Raw genomic sequence first — 22,781 nt, forward strand, 5'->3', positions numbered from 1 at the left:
TTATTCTTAATTAAGGTTTTTTGATGAAAAAGTAAGTAGGGTTGGACCATCATTTTGTCGAAGCAATTGTCAATGGTCCAAAAAGGTTTTTTTTCCCCAACTCATATTTATCCAACACTTCTGACAGCAAGGCAACGGTTGAGTTAATTAATTTTTTTTAAACCGTTTTACTCCTTGTTTCGTCTTCCAATTTGGGACATTCGAATTTTAGGAGACACTCGGCTAAATAATCCTGCCAGCTTCTAGAATATTCGCTGGTCGAAATCTCGCTCCAACACATATTGGCCAACGTGCCCTCCTCGGCTCGAGATAATGCCAATAGTGTTATAACAAATACAGCTTTGCGCACCAAGCGCTGATGTCGTAAGCCAAATTCCAATCTTAAATTGGCACGTGAAATCTGCCTGGGAATCCTAAAATGATTTATATGTCCTTGCAACTATGGCCTCCAATACTTTCACATCTCTACCCTTAAAAATAATGGACCCATAGTCCAAGGAGGGGATAAGTTTTGCTTTCATGACTTTAAATAAATGGTCATAGTTGAGGCATATTAGTTTATCTCTTAATTTACGAAATGTGAAAGCAAGTGAGGCACCTTTAGCCTCCAAGTTATGCTGTCTAAATGATAGTTGCGACTCTCTGGTTCACCACTGCCACCCTCTGGTTCACCACTGCCACCCTCTGGTTCACCACTGCCACCATCTGGTTCATCACTGCCACTGTCTGGTTCAGCACTGCCACCCTTTGGTTCAGCACTGTCACCCTCTGGTTCACCCCTGCCACCCTCTGGTTCATCAATGTCACCCTCTGGTTCATCACTGCCACCCTCTGGTTCACCACTCCCACCCTCTACCGAGACCTTTTGTGACGCAGCGGCAGCACAAAAGATGCGCCATGGTGCTGGGTATTAACAACGTGACGCATCTGAGAGATGCGTCACGTTGTAAAGCCCTGCGCCATCAGGAGGCGTTCCGGCGCAGGGGAGGGTGTTACTGCGCAGGAACGCCTCCTAAAAGTGGCTGAGTGAAATCTACAAGAATTCACTCAGTCACTTTTAGGCCAATGCTGGGCCTAAACCCTGCGCCTGCTTGAGGCAGGCACAAGGCTTGATGCAGCATTAGGGAGATAGGGCCCCCCAGAGCATTGCTGGAGCTGCGTCGCAAGCTCGACGAAGCTCCAGCAATGCGCTGCTTTTACAGCACAGATGTGTGACGCATCTGTGCCATTTTTTTCACATGGTGAGCCGCATTGTAAATGCGGCGAGCCATGGGTGGCGGAGCTGCGGCGCACAATAACTGGTGCATCCCTGGGGATGCGCCAGTTATTGTAAATCTGCCCCTATACATTTAGCCAACGAGGGAGCACTTACTGATTAGACAGTAGAAAGTACTCCAGTTGAGTAGAGGAATTTCACAAAAAGGTGGCATCTTCGTGGACAAACACGCAGGGTGGGATTCATACTGCCCCCTGTTAGACTCGTTTTTTGTGCCCTTCTGCCCTCTGTTAGACTCGTTTTTCCCTTGTTTTTCTGCCCTTCTGCCCTTTGTTAGACTGATTTTTGTGCCTTTCTGCCCTCTGCATCACCACATCATCACTCAGCACCACCACATCATCACTCAGCACCACCACATTATCACTTAGCACCACCCCAGCATCACTCAGCACCATCCCAGTATCACTCAGCACCACCACAGCACCACTCAGCATCACCACAGCACCACTCAGCACCACCACAGCACCACTCAGCGCCACCCCAGCATTAATCTGTGCAACCATTCAACAACAACTGGTTCAAATATGTTCTCTCAATGTTTCAAACTTTATTACAAATGTCACAAAAAGATGTTAATATTTCACTTCTGTTCTTGGATTTTCATCACAATAAAATACACTGAACATATTCTTCACAAAAGTTATTTACAAAAGTTTAAGCTATTGCCATTATAAATTAAAATCACTTTTATTTAAGTATTAATTTTAAAAAAAAATTAAAAGCCATTGTAATTTGTAATTTCAATACAGCTAAGTCACGTAAATACAAAACATGTTGCATTACAAATGCTATAGGTGTCACATTTGCGAAAGTTATAACTATTGGCATTGTAAATGACAAAGCTATTAATTTAGCTATTTTCAAAACCAACACATAAATAAAAAAAATTGTCATTTACAAGACCTATAGCTCAAACTTTCCTAATGCGAGACCTATTGCATTGCAAATGCTTGTTTTTATATCTGTCAGTGCTTCCTGTTGAGGTTTAATTTTCGTGACAGGCGCCTCATTGCCTACTTGTAATTATTCTCTGACCCTGCTTCAAGGGTCAGAGCAGGGTCAGAGAATAGTTGCAAGTAGGCAACGAGGCGCCAGGAAGCACTTACAGGCTTACAGCAACAGGTACCCAAGTTGAAGTTAATTTCTTTGTAAAAGTTTACAAAAAATTAGCTTCAACTTTTGCACCTGCTGCTGTAACCCTGTAAGTGCCTGGCTGATTCGCGGATTTTACCGCGATTTCGCGTGATTCGCGGATCACGAAATAGCGGAAAATCCGCAAATTCCGCGAGCGGAACGAATTTTCAGCCCATGCTTAGTAATCTGCCTTGGAAAGGGGGGCAGATGAAGGGCCAGGGTCAGAGGAGAGGCCCAACTTGCCCCACTGACAACTGTCCCCAACCTAGAGCAAATAATAACAGATCAAAGAGAGGCTTTTCATGTGGCGGTGGCACGAATTTCAGACCAAGATAGAGAGTCAGCCAAATCTCTAAACAAAGACAATTCCACCCATCTGTAGTCTGGGGGACAAATTCACTAGCTCTGCCCGTTGAGACGCTGAAGAACGCTGAAGATATAATATGAACAGGCACCAGGTGATGGCTGGCGGAGCAGAGGCCCTGAAGACCTCATCGAACTTAATGGGATCATCCTGCCTTCGCTGAGCCAAGTGCTTTTGCAGAGCAGATAAAGACATCACCGCACCAGTGGGATAGGGCATTGAGTTATTACGAAATGAGGTTCACACATTATACAGGGCCAAGCAATATCACTAGACACGACAGCACATATATAGCTCCTAGCACACAACACCACAGGGGTTCCTAGGAGCTATCACCTACCGTGCGACTCCCTAACAGACACAGACAAATTCAGTAATAGCCATTGTTAGGCATCATTTTTGGTAGGCCCTCGTTGTGGGCCTGCCCTCATGAAGTTGTATATGTTATAGTTACGATCCCCGATTTTCTTTTTACACCCATGAAGAGGTGAGACAATGCACATCCCTATGTACACAATTGTGCTTGCTCAACAGGGTAAGACTTGGAACAAAATATCCAACAAGTGTAGCGGATACAAATGAGTCCTCACCATTGCACATGTAAATATCTTACCATGATCCTCTGGTTAATATGAGGCAACATTAATGCTGTGCTGTTCATTACATTTGATCTCTCATTCCTACCTCTAACGCGCACCACAGCTCTATCAAACTTTCTGGCGCTGACCACCTGGCTCGCCCACTGGTCCCTGATAGATATACGGTGTGCTCCCAATCATGATACTTGTATATACTCCTTCGATTCCCACACGCATGATTTGCATTTAAGATTGGATTTATTGTGGGATCACCCTGATTGCTACCCCATATCAGACAAGCAGACTATCTAGGACGCATGCATTCCGATCACAATCCCCAGCACATACAGCTCAGGTGGAATACAGGCCTGCCATCCATCCCTGTATGGCGCCTCAACCAGCAGCGCTGGAAGACCTAGCATTTTGCGCATCAATAGGGGCCGCAACAGCAGAATACTTTGACACCAATGAAGGCTCCCCAGGGAGCATTCTTCTTGAGTGGGAAGTCTTTAAAGTGTGAAGCTGTGCACCCTAACTGGGGAATGTCCCCTGTTAAACTGCTCTATGTACCTATTAGAAGGGCTTAAATCAAGTTCATATCAGTAAAACACGAAGCAGTGGATCAATTCAAGCTGTGTTTATGTTCACAGTGGTATTTGGTATTCTTCATTCCACCAACCAATAATAACACATCTTTATATCAATAATTTCAAATATGAAAAGCATGAATTTTCAATTTCCTATCCTATCCTAATCCTTTCAGACTGTTATGGCCCTTCGTCAGGGAATACGTGATCTGAAAATAATGTTCCTAAGGATCAGAGCAGATGACAGCCATACTTATATGTGAAGATTTGGCTGGTACAGAATAAAAAAGAAAAAAGAAAATAATTACTACAGTGTATTGGGTAAGTGATATTACAGGACAATTTTCTTGTTCTTAAAACAATATTTGTTAAGCATATTATATTACAGGTGTTATGAATCGTATCTCGATCCAATGATGCCAAACTGTATTAACGTGAATAAAGCAACAGGGTGAAAAAAGATAAAGCCTCAGAGATTATCACTCTGTAAAGAACATGAGTACACCATTGGGGAAGTATCTACAAAAATCAACAAATGTAAGAAAAATATAAAACACCAAAAGTTATAAAATGAATAACACATGAATGAAGCTTAATAACAGTATTAATATCACGTGAACCAGCAAAAGTGAAATTAAATAGATCCATACACTCCCGTGGTTTCAAAACCTCTCACCATGTGACCACTCCTTAAATACCGAAGAACGTAAAACGACAGTAAACCTAGGTATTTAATCATAAGAACTTAAATTAGAACAGAGCTTGCCTCATGGTGAATACCAATTCGTGTGGCATGCAACTAAGGTTCGTGTTACGGGACTTAAGGTTTGCGCAGCATGCACCTTTGCTTATGGGAACTTTCAATCAATAAAGAGGCGTCCTAACACTTCCATTATGAAGTTGATCAGCTACACGTTTAACCGAAGGTCAGTACATCTCAGGTTTACTAAACCTAAATGAAGGACTATCCTCAGTCGTGGGGGCCATCTTGGAATGGCTTGTTCTAGTATTAATCGTGCGAAAACCATGCAATTGACAAATATATTAAAAGGTGAAAGAGGGACCATCTTCCATCGTGAGGGCCATCTTAGAGCAGTGTTATCTATAGTCAGTCATGCAAAAGACAAACAAGTGCCAAATATATAAAAAAAAACTAATTCAGAGGGAAAAATAGACATCAAAAGTTTCCACTAAACACAACAATATTAGGCAAACATATACATAACATTGATGTCTAAGTGAATATTCACTGTCATAGCAGCCATCTTAGAATATATTAAACTGATAGGGGGAACATAGGATCCATGTAAAGAATTATTATTAGTGAAAAGCTGAAAGTACAAAACTGTAAAGTCATAGTGGAAAAAACAACCTAGGCGGAAGTCTTAGATTGCCTACCCAATGGTCACAGGACAAAAAAATAGAAAAGGGCAGTTTCCAAAAAAGAATTTGAACTTTTTTATACTAAATACATTTATTATTAAGTGAGACAATATAAAAATGCATATATCAAAGAACAGAATAAAAATACATTTCGAAAGTATAAATCACAATAAAAAACACATATTGATTCCTTTCACAAAATTGAAAAAGGTGGTGTGTCAAGTTGTTTGTCGACGCGTTTCGGCGGCCAGCGCCTTTCTCAAGACAGAAGACAACTTTCTAAAAATAGAAACATATTTTAGTACAACATTAAACACATTTGTAACTACATTTAAATCTTTAAAAGTTCACATTCACCTATTTAGTGTAATATACATACTCATGGTTAAAACAAAGGAAACTGCGCGAAAACAGATTTTTGTCCTGTTATTTAAGACAATATGTATGCTCAGAAGATAAGAGCAGGGATCAAAGGTAGCCTCTGCTGTAGCTCACATGATTCATACTGTCAGTATTATCCAAGGATAAAGTAATATAATGACTACATAAATACATTATTACAGTACACACAGTTCTGCTTGACCTTGAAGATGATCCAAATACACCATTATTAAGAGCCAGAATTATAAAATACATAGAGAGCTTATGTTACAAATCTATAAATTCATACTTCCAACAAACACATTGAATATGAACAAGGTCTTTTTGTTTGCAAGAAAACCGCATAATTTAAGAATACAATGATAATTATGCCCTACTAACCAAAGATACATAAGACACTACATTGTATATAGTTGAACAAGCATTAGACATGCATCGTCTGCTTTCTACCTTATGACATGAAACTTATATAATTTGGAAATCGTGCAAGAGGAAATTATATTCTAAATAGCTGGAAAAAATAAAGAGAATATGTAAATTGATAGTGAAAACGAAATAGAGGTAGAAATTGTGATGAAATGATATTTATGTCCTTAAGGTCCTATTCTTTCATTATAGGTTATTACTTATATATGAAGAGTCAGATCTTATTAATTCAAAAGGAGGTTGTCATGGTTCTATTTATTTGCTGTCTACATGATGCATTAATGCCTGAAAACTAAAGTCAAGGTCATTTAGAACTTGTTTTGCTTACCTACGGCTGAAAACAGCTTGTGGAACCGATATGTGGAATGCAGATCTATGAATGCATAGAGCAGCCTGAATGTGCTCGTTAGATATTCCAAACGAGGGCAAAGATTCTTCTTTTTGTGATTCTAAAAAGAATCAAGTAAACTAAGGGGAGTTAATTATTTATTCAAGAAAGGGTGTATTTTTTATATTACAGCTCCAATGTACACTTATTGATTTAAATAATTGCATTCTCCCACGGGATTTCACTATTTAATCCCTCACGAAAAGTATTTAAAGAAAAAATCCAAAAAACTTCGCGCTTCTTTTGAATGGCTTCACCTCCTTTTTCATCGGGCACATTAATTTTTTCTAGTATGCGCCATGTTCTTTGATATATGCATTTTTATATTGTCTCACTTAATAATAAATTTATTTTGTATAAAAAAGTTCAAATTCTTTTTTGGAAACTGTCCTTTTCTATTTTTTGGTCCTGTGACCATTGGGTAGGCAATCTAAGACTTCCGCCTAGGTTGTTTTTTCTACTATGTATTTTCCCTGACCTAGGGGTGCATGTTTCTATTTTGCGTATACAGGGAGCCCTTGTTTGATACAAGTGTCAAAACTGTAAAGTCATACATAAATAATCCCCATATGGATTAAAGGTAGCAACTGAATTTCATCCCGTCATTTAAACCATTTGGCATTAATGTATCCAATCTTCTTATCCAGTACTTCTCTCTTTGAAGGAGGAATTTGTGGTTATCTCTTCGTTGTCTTATGTCTGCCATTTCCAAGACCATAAATTTTAGTTGACAAATATTGTGAACGTACCCTAAAAAAAATGTGTCCGTATGTTAATTTTGTGTTTGTTAAATCTGATTTTCATTTTTCTTTCAGTCTTTCCAAAGTATGGCAGTTCACATGGGCATTTTAGAGGATACACTATGTTCGTGGAGTCACAGCTGGCAGTGACTTAGTGATTCATTTTATTTCCTTTCCAATGATGATGAATCCATGAACCTGTAATAATGCTGGTGCAATTGTTGCAATTGAAACAGGGGACAGTCCCCTAGTATATCTAATTTATCCTAGGAATGGATTGACATGAAAGCATTTCTTAAAAAATGTTTCCTCTTCCATAGGCAAACAATAGTCTTTCTGAGAAAATCCCTTTAAAATTAGATTGCATTTGGAGCATCGGCCAACGCTTTAAAATTGCTTTCTTGAAATGTGTGCTTAAAGTTGAGCATTTAGAAATTAGAACCATTCTTTCATTATGCTCTGTCTTCCCTGTAGGTGTAAGTAGTTCTTTGCGTGTTTTGGTAGCACAGTGCTCTTTTGCTTCATCGAAAACATTTTCAGGATGTCTTCTGTTCTTAAATTTGTCAATCATTTTATTAACTTGGTCATCTAAGGTATCAGGATTGGAAACGATTCTTTTGACTCTTAATAGTTGTGAGTAAGGCAAATGGTTCTTCAAAGTATTTTGGTGGAAGCTGTTATAATGCAACAAATTCTTGTGATCTATTTCCTTTCTATATATGCTCGTTTCTAGTTTGTCGTTCACCCTTGAGGCCAGAACATCTAACAATGCAATGATAGTGCTGTTGAAGTCATATGTAAATTGTGTTTTCTCATTAATCGTGTTGAGGTCATTCAATGCTCTAATTAATTCATCTTTTGACCCTTTCCATAAGGTGAATATATTATTAATGTATCTCACAAAAAGTATGGCATTTGTTTTCAAGATTTCTTTGTTGATGATATAATCTCTTTCAAATGTATACATAAACAGATTTGCATACGCTGGAGCTGCACAATTGCCCATAGATGTTCATGTTAATTGTAAATAAATTGATCTTTCCAACTACAATAGCTCGAGTGCAGAGCGAATTGCAGAATTTTCATTAGAAAAACATCCACCCAGACAGACCAGATGGGCCAGTCAGCTCTTCTTCAAAAACATCCACCCAGACAGACCAAATGGGCCAGTCAGCTCTTCTTCATAAAGTCTTTCATGTGGGCAGTCCTCTCTGGAGGCATGATTCTGGAATGGAGTGGGAATATCCACAACTGTGGCTGGGGGTGCAAGTGGTCTGCCTGTTTGACATATACAAAACACATTATTTTACAAGTCTTGATTATACATCTAATTAGATAGTAGCTAAAGAATAAGCAACCTAAAATTAAGAGGACAGGAAATGTAATGAGTATACCTTTCAGTGGTATTGGAATACATGACAAAAACTGTTTAAGTTACACACAATAATACAATTAATTAAGGCTCAAAAGAAGATGTCTTGTAATGGAACCAAACATATTTTTGAGCTTACATCAAATATACCAACATTGAACCCAACACATTAGAGGGGAGAAACATTGAATTACCAATTCCAAGGACTAATAGCCTAAATATTTGGCAATGAAACAACTTAAAAGGATGTTTGGCATTGGTCAGCATATCTATATTTCAGATTCAAAATGTAGGTAAAACCACTTGATTTGAGCATACAAATTTACACACTTTACCATTTTTAACTCAACATACTATGATTTGTTAAACATATGACATCACTTCAATGTCACAACATGAATAGAATAACATACAAATCTTTGGACAAACACATTGGTAAAGAGAACATCAAATATGAATTGATGAATACGTGATACTTTAACATATGTGAATATATGAAAGTAAAGAGAAAATGAATATAATGCCTTTGGAATATTCTATTCTCAAACCTGAAACAAGACATCATGGTAGCTGTCGTCATTTTAATGATAAATTAGCAACACTTGCTACATTGTTGGTTGACTATACCTAGTGAAAATATGCACTAAAAGAAGTACAGACACTTAGAAGAGGATAGAAATATCTGAAATATTTGATTTGGTGTACAATCACTTACATGCACTATTGCATCACATGAAATGTGATATCGTTTGAGACCTGTATTCTTATAGACAACAAAAACACATTGTGATAAACAAGAGACAAAATTGGTTAGACTCATATATGTTTCTATGTTTGAAAAAAGTGTGAATCACGTTAGCAATGGTTACGTTTAAAGCATAAAGGACATTGGAAACCTTAACTTACAAGTCTCCACTCCAACAGGGATTCCTGTCACACCTTCAGTATAAAGGATCAGCAAGACCTTCTCCTCCCAGGGTATGAGTTGTAAGGGGGGCTTCCAGGTGACCCTTAGAGGCTGGGAACGCACCCTCCTCCACAAGTCATTGCACCTCTTCCTGATGTCCTCCTGAGCGTGCAGGTTTATTTGCTACAGCATTATCTATGTCTAATGTGTTGGACCACATTATCCTTTTCTGAAACAGGGGTTTTTTGGGACTTGGGCTCCAAACAATTGTGGCTCTACTCTTAAGATTTCATCCACCATGACAGTCAATTCTCCCCCAGTAAACTGGGAATTTTTGTTGCCAGGCATTTTGCAAATAAATATTAACAAATGAACCAATAAACCAAAAGCAATTAAATGTGAAAAAGTAGAAGGGGCAAGAAACAGGCAAAATAAACAAATTCACCTTTTTTCAAACTGCCAAAGTGTCTGGTACATACTTTTGTGCTGCACTGAAATGGCAAAGGATCATGGTCTGATATGGAGTGTGTATTGTTCTGTGGGATGTAGGTGTTTCTATTTTGCTAATGTAGATCAGGTGTGTTCTACTACCATCCATCCAATGGCCACAGTGATGTACATTTTGAGCACTTACTGTGACAGACTCACTCCATCAGAAAGCCACCACTGGGAGACCGTCAGCAAAACTGTGACTTCTAAATTTGGTTGGTCCTAACCTGTTGACATGACAGCAACACAGTTCTAATCATAAACATAGGATGCCATTGCGTCGGTGGTAGGGTGGCGCAACCGCGGCAGTAAACACAGAAGGTGGGTCATCCTGCATCTAAATACGGTGGGTGGAAGACCATCAAATCAGCGAAGTACTTGAGTCTGCCGCCACAGCGTGATGGCGGTAAGACCATCCAGATGTAAATCAGGTCATTTGTTTTACTGTGCTTATTTTGTCAATCTATCACTTACGAAAAGCTTCCTTCTTGGATAAGTTATTTTGAAATGTTATGTTATTGTACTTCTTTCTTTGCCACTTCATTTGTCATCTGTATTAGGTTTATGAATTTTATTAACTAGTTTTGTTTAAAAATGTGTTTGACTTCATAAAATATATTCTTAGTTACTTTATCAGAAAAACTACTTTGAAGTTATTTTCTTACTATGTGTGAACAATGCTGTTCTCTTAGACAGAACTGCCAGGGGTTTCTTTGACGCCTTTTTAACTTTTATGGCTGATCGTGATCTATCAATTAATAACTCAAAATCTTACATAATGCAGGTTGGGATAAAGCCCCAAAAAAGTTTCCAATTTAAAATAGGTCCCGAAATAGTTCCCCGGACAACTTTTTTTTCATATTTGGGTGTTTTAATGGACGATTAATTAAAATGGGGGCCACTACTTCGGAGGAAACAGGGGGACCTGGCGCCAGTAAATGCTTCTATCTTTTACTTTCCCGCTAAAATAGGTAAGCGTCCAATTGCAGCTATGCTGAAAGTTTATCAGGCAAAAAGCGTACCTACAGCCTGCTACGGCAGGGAAATTTGGGGGCATACTGTCACTGATGCACTGCAGGTAGTGGAGACTACTTTTTTGAAGTGCATGTTGGGCGCCCCGAGCGGTTTGTCGAATCTGGTGGCTCATGAGGAATTGGGGGTGCCCTAGTTAAGTGATTTCCTGGCTCGGCGCCCTCTTGTCTTCTGGCTTAATTGCTGGTTGAACAAAGACTTAGGGGCATATTACCAAGGCAGGCAAAATGAAATTATCGCCGCTTTTGCAGCCGTTGTTGGCCGCAAAGCGGTGATAATTTCATCGCCCTATTAGCAAGCTGTCCCTAACATCACTTAGCGACAGCTTTTAGGTGATAGAGAGCGGTTTGGGGCCCGCTTTGCATGTCAGCGACATTTATTGCTAATGACATGCAAAGTGGGCATAACCAACCTGTTAGCAACTGAAAGCAGTTGCTAACATCGCTATCGCCTATTATCAATGCAGGCGTAGCAATTAAAATATTCGCATTAAGCGCAAATATCGCCAAATCCTAATGCCTGCTCAGGCCACTTCTTAGCCTGTTTATCCAATGGGAGGTGGATATTCAAGTTAAGTCCCTATTGGGGATAATGCCTGAATATCGCTGAATTTCCAGAGCGATATACATGCATTTCGCCAGTATCGCCGGATATTTTATAGCTTTGGAGATAAATGTTGCTAATAGCACATTATCTCTGTGATAAAATCTGGCGATGCAAGGCTATAAAAAAAATTTCGCTAAGTGTATTTAGCTATAAATATCGCTAGTTGTTGATAACATGTCCCTATACTGTTGCTTAAATATATTAAAGCTAATTTTGAAGAGCTAGGGCAACCTGATTTATTCTCTAATCCTGAATCCATTGTAAAAAAGGATGGGAAGTTTGTTAGGGAAGCGATCAGTAGTTTAAGGAAATTAGAAAGAGATGAGCGAGAAGTGCAGAAACAAAGTGTCCGCAAATTTCTAATGTTAAAAACAAATCCATCTGTTGAGCCATATCTCCTTGGAGTCTTTATCAACTCATGAGCGGATTTTATTGTCCAGGTTTCGCCTGGACCTTTTTCACCTCCTGCTTGTTTTTCCAAAAGGCTGCAGTAGATGTCATGTGTTACTAGCCTGCGGCTGCGACAGTGAGTCTCTGCAGGACCTGCTACATTTTATGTTTTTTTGCAAATTTTATGCGGTGATATTTTTAGTCCCTCTACGAAAGAAGTTGAATTTTAATCAGATTTGTCCCGCGCTCTTGAACCTGCAATTATTGACGGCTGATTGTACTTTTTTTTATTGTTGGCTATCTGAAATCCACAGTGAGAACCTGGTAAGCATGGGCGGAAAATCCATTACGCTCGCGGATTTTGCGGATTTTCGGTAAATTCGCAATCCGCGAACTCCCGCGAATTTACCGAGAATTCGCAAATCCGCGAGTGGCGGATTTTTCCGAGGGCAAAAGTTCAAAACTTGAAGCCTGGCCTGTTGTAACTATTTTAGGATGGCGCCGGCAAGCTGCCTGCGCCATCCTAAAATAGTTACTAAGTTAGCTTCAACAGGAAGCTCTAATAGATAAAATAAAGCAGGTGCTCGATTTTATCTATTAGAGCTTCCTGTTGAAGCTAACTTAGTAACTATTTTAGGATGGCGCTGGCAGCTTGCCGGCGCCATCCTAAAATATTTACCATGCCCTTCCTGTGACTTCTACAGCACACTCAAGGGACCCCTGCGCCCTTCGGGGCGATTGCATAGTAACACACACATGGTCGCTCGAACTAGTTGATGCTCAAATTCAGTGACTCATTCATTAGCCCAAAAACAATCATGAGCGTCTTCGAGGCTGGACAGGTGTGCCTCTTCCCAAATCTACGGTGGAAAGTCAGCTGTGATGCTGGGTAGAGGCCTTTGCATCCTTGACTTTCACGAGCGCCATCCCCGTGCTGTTCCTGTGACCAGGAGCTTCTTTCTCTTCATATTATTGTGTTCACACGGGTTGCTGCAAGTTCGCACGTGTTTTGTACAATTTCGCAATTTGCGAAATTGTACAAAACCCTCGCGAACTTGCAGAAACCCGTGCGAACATAAAAAAAAAATCTGCAAATTCGCGAGAATTCGCGGATTTTGCGGATTGCGAGCTCGCAAATCCGCAAAATCCGCGAACGCGAGATCCGCAAAATTCGCCCATGCTTAGAACCAGGGCCTGCCTGGATAACTAGTTACCCATGTGTGGATGAAACCTGAAGAATAGATTCATGATGGTTATGCTGTCTGTGTAGGTCAGTGAAATTTTAAGGGGTGTTCATTTTATCATCAACTTGTACACTTCATTGTTAGAGTGTCACTGGGGTACCAGTCCATTGGTTTCCCATTTTAAGTGCCATGATATTGTACATGAATTGTAATTTTATTGTATCATGCTTTTAATGAAATTTGGTTGTGTTGTAACTTTTATGGTTTTCACACACATGAAACCGAATAAAGTTTATTTGATTTGATTAGATATTGTTGTTATTAGTTACTTTAAAATTTTAGTTTTTTTTCATTTTGACTCCTCCTTTAATGTTAAAACATATATTTATTCTAAATAAATTAATTAGGATATCTAAAGTGATACATTGAGAAAAACACAAAAGCCCCATTAGGCTTGACAGTCATGTTAACTATTTTGCCATTTTTAATTTCATATTTGGCCTTCAAATCTTGTAATTAAATATACAATTTTCTTTATATTTGTAAAAATACAAATCCCACAACTATTTACCTGTGAGGAACAGCCTCTTTGATCCTTTTGTTTCTTTACACTCTGTGTAGTGGGGCAATGCTATCCAGCCAACACTGCAGCCTTATGAGGTCATAAACAAATCTACATACTCTCATTTGTTATTCTATTAATCAGTGTTAATCGAAGAAAATATTTGGCCGTCTGTATACTGCACATGCCATATCATGTTACAATACACATATAGAGTAAAAGGGTACTTTTAAATTCACTAGTGTGCTAAAATAAACATAACTTCAGCTCAACCAATGTAGCCTGGTTGTTTTCCTCTAAAATATTCACATCCAAAAAATTAGACTTTTTGCATGTGGAATCCTTAATTACACTTAATGAATAAATAACCATATGGAGGTTATGTCAATCAAACTATTTGTTGAGTGTAGCTATTTACTCCTGAGGTGATATTTATGTATAGCACAAGCCTAGGTGCAGCATAAGCCAAAGTAACACATGTAGGCATTTTACCTAAATATGTCACCACATTGTGTAGCACACAAAAAGAAGTATAAATGTATGAATTCTGGCTGATGCGTTGATAAGCACTTGCACGCTATATGAAATTGAGTTCTAATAATATTATGGCTGGGGTACAAATAAATGTATATTTTAAAACATATTATAAATCTGTATACCAGGACAGTTTATTGTAGAACTAAAATATTTCTAATATACATCTCAATATGATTTTTAACATTGTAAATAAATGTTAATTCCAGATGTTCATTGTGGAGAAATTACATTGATCTTCACCAGGTCACTCAACTGGTGATTATGTGTGAATAATGTTCAGAGAGCAGATACAATATCTGGGGTGTGTTGCATTGTTTTATTTTATTTGCCTGGAATACCACATTGATGCATTGCTAAAAACATTTTTGTGAGCTGTACCCCCAGTTGCTCTGAATGTAAACAGAGGAGGGTGTGCTTATTACCCTATTCAGAATGGTGATGGACTCTACCCAGATATAATAGTGACTCAGGGTGAGTGTCCATCATCTCATTGTGTTTGCATTGTTCGCCCTAAGTTGGCAGGGTATGCCCAGACGTGGGTCCCTTGCTCACCTTGCCACTGAGTTCAAGCTAGTCTGGCTGATGAGGGATGTTACCAGGAAATAGTGCCCAGGATGCTTGTTTCCAGGCCAGGGAAGACCTGGCTTGGCAGTTCGGGCTGGATTGTTCTCATGAGGAACAGGGTCAAGACGGATTTACATATGGCTGGGTTTGAACAGGGGTGGTGAAATTAGTTAAAGAACGATGATGGATTCAACTCAGATCTGATAGTGACTGGGGGTGAGTGTCTGAAAAGTCTAAGGGCTCCGTTCATCATCTCCTTGACCTGATTCACAGAACTAACTTAAGACAAAACCTTAACTTACTACCATTTTGGTATTCACAGAAGGCACTTACACATTTTGGTATTCACAGAAGGCACTTACTCATCAATAAGTAAGTGCTTTCTGTGAATACCAAAATGAGTAAATTACTCACCCCCCTGACTCCCCTCTTTTATGACTTAGGGCTGTCTCCAATAGCTATCATTGCATCCTTACTCCCAGTTTTATACTAGAGGCGGATCTGGACCACGCCAGAACTGGCCACTTACTCTCGGGGTCTGCTGGATATAATTACTAGTGGTAACTGCAACAAAATTAAGTGGCTGGTGCATATACCGTGCATGCTATGTGAACTAGACCTCAAAGAACTATGGGAGGATCCAGTGAATTCAAATTTTCCTTCAAAGAAGGTACTCAAGGACCTCTACTGGAAGTCCTTGGCCGCCAAGCTTTTTAGGAAAACAGACCATTGTTCCCTGACCGGTATGTTTCTGATCATCAAAGAGAGCCCGAACTTGGAAGACTTCTGGGACACTATCATGAATCCCCAGGATCGCAAACTCTACTTTCAATTGAGAGCTGGGAGCTTGCCTGTAAGGGCATTTACTAGTAGATGGTCTACGGGAGACAAGCCTTTGTGTCCAGGATGCCCGGCGCTTTCTGAAACTATTGGACACTTGTTGTTCGAATGTCCAGCATACGTGGCCCCCCGCCGGTTCTGGCTGCGCCCAATGTGCAGGCTACTAGGCACTAATAGTGGACTGGTTGCTCTAAGAATTATTTGCACCTGCACTAATATGACTGTATATGTAGCCACAGCAAAATGTCTGGGGTGGGCATGGCTGATTAGAACTAAACTGCTTGCAAACTAATATTGTTTGTGGATGCAGATTCGCTATATTTATTCCTTGTGCAACATGTCCAGTTTTAAGAGTCTTTTATCTGTTTTTACATATAAGTTATTACAAAATAATTTTTAACTGTATTTATCTATTTTAAAATCAAACTTATACGTACTGTATGCTTTTATGACAATTCGTCGAATAAAGCTTGCTTGACTGACTGACTGAGTAAATTACTCAAAATGAGGACGTTACTCAAAATGAGTAAGTTACTTATTTTGATATTCACAGAAGGCACTAACTCATCAATGAGTAAGTGCCTTCTGTGAATACCAAAATGAGTAAGTTCCTTTTGTGAATACCAAAATGGTAGTACGTTTAGGATTTTGTCTTAAGTTAGTTGTGTGAATCGGGCCCTGAGTGTTTACTTTGATTACTCTATTCACACCTGTGTGCAGGCACACTTGCTCCACACAAGGTTTGAATGATCCTTAAATTTAGGCCATTGAAATTGAGGGTGTTATGATTATCTTAACCATGTGGTTCACTGGATCGCTTTGCAAACCGATTAGTGTTACACTTACACGTTTTAAATATATTGAATCTGTGTGGCCCAGGAGTCAGCTCCACCCACAAGCTACTGTCAAGCATAAAAAGCCATAACACCACACTTTTTTTCCCAGAATCTTGGCTTCTGCAACACCCCAAAAATAATTTACCCTGCAGTTTAACACATGGTATTTAAATTGTAGGGCTGCACCTGCTCCCACTCATACCCAGGAAACAAAACTGAAGGTTTTTTGGTTCCAAGCTAAATCCAATTTCAGTGTAGGTCCTAACATTTTTTGTTAAGTTTTGTTTTTGCTTATAATATACATTTATTGTTTATTATATTTCAAGTATACATTTTGATAAAGATTTTTTAAGAATATATGATAATACTTTAGTACACAGATATTCACTAATATATGTCTATTTAGATCAAAACGTATGTGTTGCTTTTTAAAAAGCTGTGAGTTATTGCATGAGTTTTTTTAATTAGCATGCAGATGCTTGATCCTGTACTAAACATTGTCATGCATCTATGTTTTGCCGGTGTATTTATAGGAGCAGTCACACAATATGACACAAAACGTCAATGCGCTATGCGCCAGTGGCACAATGGGTGGGTACATTTTTCTTTGGAGGTTTCAGTTGTTTTTGAGTGTGTGTAGGTGTTGTGGTAGTGTTGAGAGTGAGTGGTGTTTATTCAGGAGTATGGCCAGACTGTGTATTGTGCTTGACCCTGTGATCGTGCTTGCATTGTTAAGTATGTGCTATATTTTGTTTTGTTGTCAGTTTGAAAGTGTTGTAAATCTTTTTGTGAGTTTTGTCTTTGTATTTATTTATTTCTAATTTATTTAGATTGGTTTTATACTAGTGAGTTCATTATGAGTTTGTTATTTGGGTTAGAATTTCAGATATTGGTAGGAAAGTTATTTTTAAGGAGAGGGAAGTTGGCACATGTGTGTGTCTGGTACTACACTGCCTGGAATGTATGCTTGCAGCAGGTGCTCGTGTAGGCTAGAGCTACATCTGGCACTATGCAGAAGCACATACAAAGGTGGGAGAGGGAAAACCAGGCACCTCACTGATGTCTGCAATGTGGAGTGAACTGTACATTAGTTGCAGCACTGGTGGGCGGATGTAATCTCCGGTGAGGGTGACCTACTGCATAATATTGCATTGAAATGGCTGGTCCTGTCAGTAAGTTTATTCAAAGTATGTCTTGGTGAAAATAATTATGAACACATTAATTGTGTGCTTAAAAAATATTTAGCCTCATTCTAGTAATCACAGAGTATCTGCTTCTATTATTAATTGAATCTTGTCATTTTCTTAATGTGTGTGATTATTAAAATTAATATTTTATTTTATTTCTTGCAGGTGGCCCTCCTCCCTTTGAAGAAATTGAGATTGCCTCCTTTAATGATCCTTCCAGCCTTGGTAAGCGTTTAATATTTAATTATGTATATATTAATCAAAGTTCAATTTTGCTTACATTAATCACACAAAATATGCAGCTTGCTAATGTGCCCAGACATTGCATGATGTTAGCGACAATGGTCCACATTTTCGAACACTTTACACTGTGTTTGCTTTTTATTTTTTTTATACATACCTAACCCAAATGGTTGTTGTGGGATTTACAATCTATTACAAATTGCAGTGTGTGTTTACTTGCAACCCAAATTAACAAAAAGCTGCCCAGTGCACCGCCTTGCATTGATGTGCTCTAAGGGGGCATGCAGTGAGTGATGCATGGACACTCCTATGCAACAGCTCTTGACCTTTAATGCAAATCACTATGTACAAAGAATTGTAGACAGTGATTTGCACTATCTTGTGCTTGCTTGAAACATTCATCACAAGGAGAAATGTATTCATTTCTTTTTGCTTTTCTAATTTTGCATTTATGCTGCATTGTACAGCACACATACAACGTTTAAAAGCAATAAAGAATAGCTTCTGTACTGGAATGCATCCTTTCAAGTACAAATGTGCCTCATGTATACAATGTATATGTGGCTCATTTGTCAATTCATAATTTATTATGTTTACTTTTACGATATCTCCTTTGTAAATAATGCACAAATTATACTCAGGGCCTGTAAGTTATTCATTGCACTGTTTCAAAATATGTTGCATCCATTGCAATGGCTTTGCAAATCCAAATTAACCATACCCTGTTTTGCCTGACAGCTGCAGTTTTTTAAACATCCTGAATAAACTATCACAATGATCATTTCAGACTAAACATTACATTCTCACATTTTTGAATATGACTATGTCACCTCTTTTTAGACTATAAAAACAAACAGAAGGGTTTATATATAATTCAAAAATGCAATATGTTGCAATTTATAAATAACTGTGCCATCACATTGACAATGGTAGTCCTGCCTTAGGAAATTGCTGGAGGAAGTATTCCATATTAAATGCAAAAAATATTCAGTTACACGCCATCTATTAAGACAAGCACATAAAGGCCTAAGAGGCAAAGATATCTATAGGTATTTATCAAATGATTTAAGTTAGTAATGTTTTATTTATGATGTACAATAAAGTAATACAATTACCCTGCTTGACGTCTCTAGCGACTAAATTACATTGCGATTCATGCGCAATACTTCTACAGGGAATAAAGTGTGAACACTCCTTCCAAAGCACCTACAAAGGTGTGGGTGTGTGGGGGTGGTTTGTTATCTCTGGCAGGAAAATGATTTCTTGTTTGGTCTAGAACATACTTAAAAAGAGGTCTCCTTGTCACAAGTACTTGTCAGATCATAGTTGAACATGGCCCTTTTTTGGTTGCACAGTCATGCAAACAACAATACTAGTGTCACAATATCAACCCCCAGAACAGGTTTCTACTAAACACAGAGGAAGTGATGCTTATTTCGCACTCCACACATATGGGTGTGTTATATTCCATATAGGTACCCCAATATAGGCTCCGGTAACCTCATAACCTTTCACCTATATTCTCCCTTACATTACACAAATAACGGTTGATGGGGACTGACCTTTTACCTAGGTACGACACTTTCCACTGTGTTGTACGGCATTTTAGGATCTGAGTGAATTTTCCCGATTCATGCCCTTATATAGGTGCAATTCACAATGCCCTAATATAGGCATAGAAATCATACCAATATTTAGATATGGCCCATGTAGTCCAAATACAGGCATGGCTACTTTTACCCGTGCCAAAACGTCACAAAGATTTCTTGGAAAATCGGCTTAAGCAGTCAGGGACCTCCCTTTGCTTGGATATTGATTTGTCCGAGAACTCATGGAGTTTACAAAGAACTACTATTCCCTTGGGGTTCTTTACTGATGTTATTATGCCCAACTTTACGTCAAACTAGGCACCTTCAAGGTATAAATATGCCTTCACTTGCTCTAGGAAGACATAGTGGTTCGGAGGAGTTCAACTATCTACTTGCCCGACGCAGCTCGCTACAGCAAGTGCCGAAGGAAGCCGACCCTCCAGCTGACGCACTGATTGAGAAGCTGTCCTTTCTCTCGCTGAGAATCCAGCTCCAGTGTTTCCAAGCTCCCCTCGCGGGGTGTTGGGAAATCGAGTCCCGAGACAGAGATACCAGACCTCCTTCATTCTAAACTAAGGTATGGAGCTGATTAGACCCTAAGAGAAATCTTAGATAGATTCTTGGCAAAGAAAACTAAACCTATGCTACACCACCCTTACTTCTTCCCTCGTACTAGACTTAGGTTAGGTACATTGGGGTAGGCGTATTTTAGAAGCACAGGGTTTTCACTAGTAAAAGCCTCATACATTATGCATGAAAATTATTGGAAACTCTACCATCTCCTGCATGATAACTATGTCTAAAGTCCATTCCCTACATCATCCTAAGTCAGACAATGGCACAGCAAGGAAGAACCCCTGGGGACACCATTGGGTATATAAACATCACATCTTGCTGAGATAGAAAGAGGGGAACAAGAACGTCCATGCTGAAACACTGATGCAAGACGCTGAGGCTCCTGCATGCAGATACTCCAGCTCACAGTGGTATGACATCCCTGCGTCCCTGGTGCTGTTTATTTGTTTGCTGAAATATGTTGGATCCGCTCCGGACTTTGTTTCCGTCTTCTAAACTAGGTGCAGCCCGCCCTTTTTGGCAGGGCAGTCCCTAATTGACTTTTAATCTAGCGGGACCTTTAAATAGAATGGAGCCCCTCACTGTAACCTTGCTCCACAGACCTACCTGTGCGTATCAAGCTGGATGCCGATTAGCCGCTTTTTCTTTGCCGGACGCAGCATTCTATCAGGTATGGGAACTTAGGAGTACTAGTTCACCATTTTTAACCGGGCGTAGCCATTTAACACGCTTGCCCTTGGTACCTGCCTTTGGCACAATATTGTTGCCAGTTAGCATGCATTTGACCTCTCTTGTTATAACAGCCTGCATGTTTGTCTGACCTAGCCTGCACCCCAGTATTCTTATGCGCTTTTGTGTCTTTCTTCCTTTGTAGAAACCCCCACTTCTGATTCATAGAGATGTTAAATATCTGGCTCACGCAGATTTTTGTGAAAATTGCTGTCATGCTCTACAGACAGTTTATTTGCCGATGTTTTTGTTTGTTGACAGTGCCGGCTGGACGCCTTACACTTGCGCCTATCTGAGGAGCCAGGCTCTGTCGACTGTCGTTTGGAATATCACCCGAGGTAACTGGAATCTTACCTTGGTGACTTTGTCCCTACCATGAGGCTATTTAATTGAAGTCGCCTCTATGTTAATATAAACTGATAAAAGCACGTGGCAGATTTAAATGCTTTTCACATTGGTGTGACACGTGACTTGAGTCTGGACTTAACTGTCAAGTACTGAGCTATTCCACTGGATGATGCGGTTAATATCACGGCTTAGGATCAGCTACTCTTGCCTTTGGCGAGATTGTACTAGCCTCCGCGCCATCCCGCAGAGACATTGGGGATAGCCTTACTTGTGGATAATGTGCGATCCGAAAGATCGTATGCTAATGTGCTTTTTACCTTTACATAGTCTGATATAGAAAAAACTTTCCTGGAGAGGTACCGGGAAACCTCGTTATCTCTATCCTTCCTTTTTGGGATTTTGCCGTTTCTACATACGGGTAAGTAGTGTGTCTAATGCTAGATATGTTCCGTAAGCGGCATGTGAATTTGGAGGCCCTACGTGGATAAGATATCCAATAATATTTGAGGTTTCTCATCCTTTCGACAGGTCCTAAAGCGTGCAGGCACCCTCCTATATCTAATCGTCTTCATGCTGTATCTAACGCCACTAATGGTACCTTATGGTTAGCCCTGAATAATCCCCTCCGCCCAAACTTAAATTTGTTTGAGATCGTGAGGTAGGTCCTGCAATTAGGATTTATCCCATCCTTGTATTCCTAAACAATGTTCCTATTAAAGTAATCTATCACCCTATTATGCGAGGGAAAAAGAGAGTAAAACTACGGTCTCTTGGCTGGTTGAGGGTTGTGGTCCGGAATTTGTTTCCCTGTGATATTTAGTTATGGTTTTTTGTACATACCTATTTCTTTAGCGTTATATTGTCTAAGTTTGTCTTTCTCCTATTTTCTGTATCAAAAACGTCAAGCTTCCTGGTTTCGATGTTTTCTAAACGTTTTTGAAAGTATTATTATTTTCCAGTCTTAAGCTGCTTCTCATGACCAGATATACTTGATGAGTAATATGGATTCTGTATTGATTATAAAACAGACTTGTATGGGAAAAGGATAAACAAGAAGAGATATATCAATTTTGAATTTTGAATTGTTGCAGATTGGACTGTTGTTTCTCAAACCCCCCCCGTCTGTCTGTGTCCTGATGAAGGTGTGGCCCGAGTTCAGTCCGAACACCGAAACGTGCGCTGGCGTCTCAAGACTGTCCCGCAACTTTGCTATCTAAGTCTCTACGTTCCGTCGAGACTCCACAGGACTGGACTCATCTTTAAAAACTGGCAACTGAAGTGTGATGTGACTTGGATGAATGAAGAACGTGTTAGTATTTGTGAACTGGATACGACTGACTGAAGGGATGTGTGGGATCTGGATTGAATTCATTGATTATTTATGATGTTAATGTTATTACTCTCTAAACTAATGTCTAAATTTATATACGTAAAAATCAAACAAACATGAAGTTTCTCTTTTTCACCTATCTGTTTCAAATGTATTGATTCCTGGTGGTTGAGTGGGCTCAGGACTGATGATATAAAACTGGG

This window comes from Lissotriton vulgaris, chromosome 6 (genome assembly GCF_964263255.1).
Source record: "Lissotriton vulgaris chromosome 6, aLisVul1.2, whole genome shotgun sequence".
In the NCBI taxonomy this organism is placed as follows: Eukaryota; Metazoa; Chordata; class Amphibia; order Caudata; family Salamandridae; genus Lissotriton; species Lissotriton vulgaris.